The sequence below is a fragment of the Belonocnema kinseyi genome, chromosome 4 (assembly GCF_010883055.1).
Source record: "Belonocnema kinseyi isolate 2016_QV_RU_SX_M_011 chromosome 4, B_treatae_v1, whole genome shotgun sequence".
Taxonomy (NCBI): domain Eukaryota; kingdom Metazoa; phylum Arthropoda; class Insecta; order Hymenoptera; family Cynipidae; genus Belonocnema; species Belonocnema kinseyi.
The window spans coordinates 103226346-103226933 of record NC_046660.1 but is presented as its reverse complement, the minus strand read 5'-3'; positions in this window follow the sequence as shown (position 1 = coordinate 103226933).

Below are 588 nucleotides of genomic sequence, written 5' to 3'. Positions count from 1 at the left end.
TGATCGTCCTTATCATCGGCGCTCTTGGAGGTGCCAAGCTTTCACTTTCTAATGGCCTAAAAAGCATCCCTGCGTGTCAACAATATGCTAGAACACTTGCGGCAAAAATGCAGAAGGCGGTTGTCCTTGGGTGGCTCCGTGTTCTTAGGGTCCACGAGGCTTTTGCAGGATCGTCGTATTGATTCCTTTACAGACTGTAACCACCTATCTCACGGTTGTGAGACGTGGTTATGGCTGAAATTTTACCGCGATTTCGCTGGAAGCGGGTGCAATTTTTCAGATTAGCACCCGCTCCTGGCGAAATCCTGCGGTTGTCCTTATGACAAATTTTTAATTATATATATATGTACATATAATTAAAAGTGTGTCATAAGGACAAACGCAAGATTTCGCAGAGAGCGGATGCTAATCTAAAAAACTGCCCCTGATCCCAGCGAAATCGCGGTAAAATGTGTCTAAACGTGTCTAAACGAAATCAGTCCAAGACCATTCGAGCGCAACCCCCGAAACTTGACTGAAAGCGTGAATTCAGTGTATTTTCTTTAAACTGGCTAACTTTTTTTGATTAAACTTTTTTGACCGCAAATC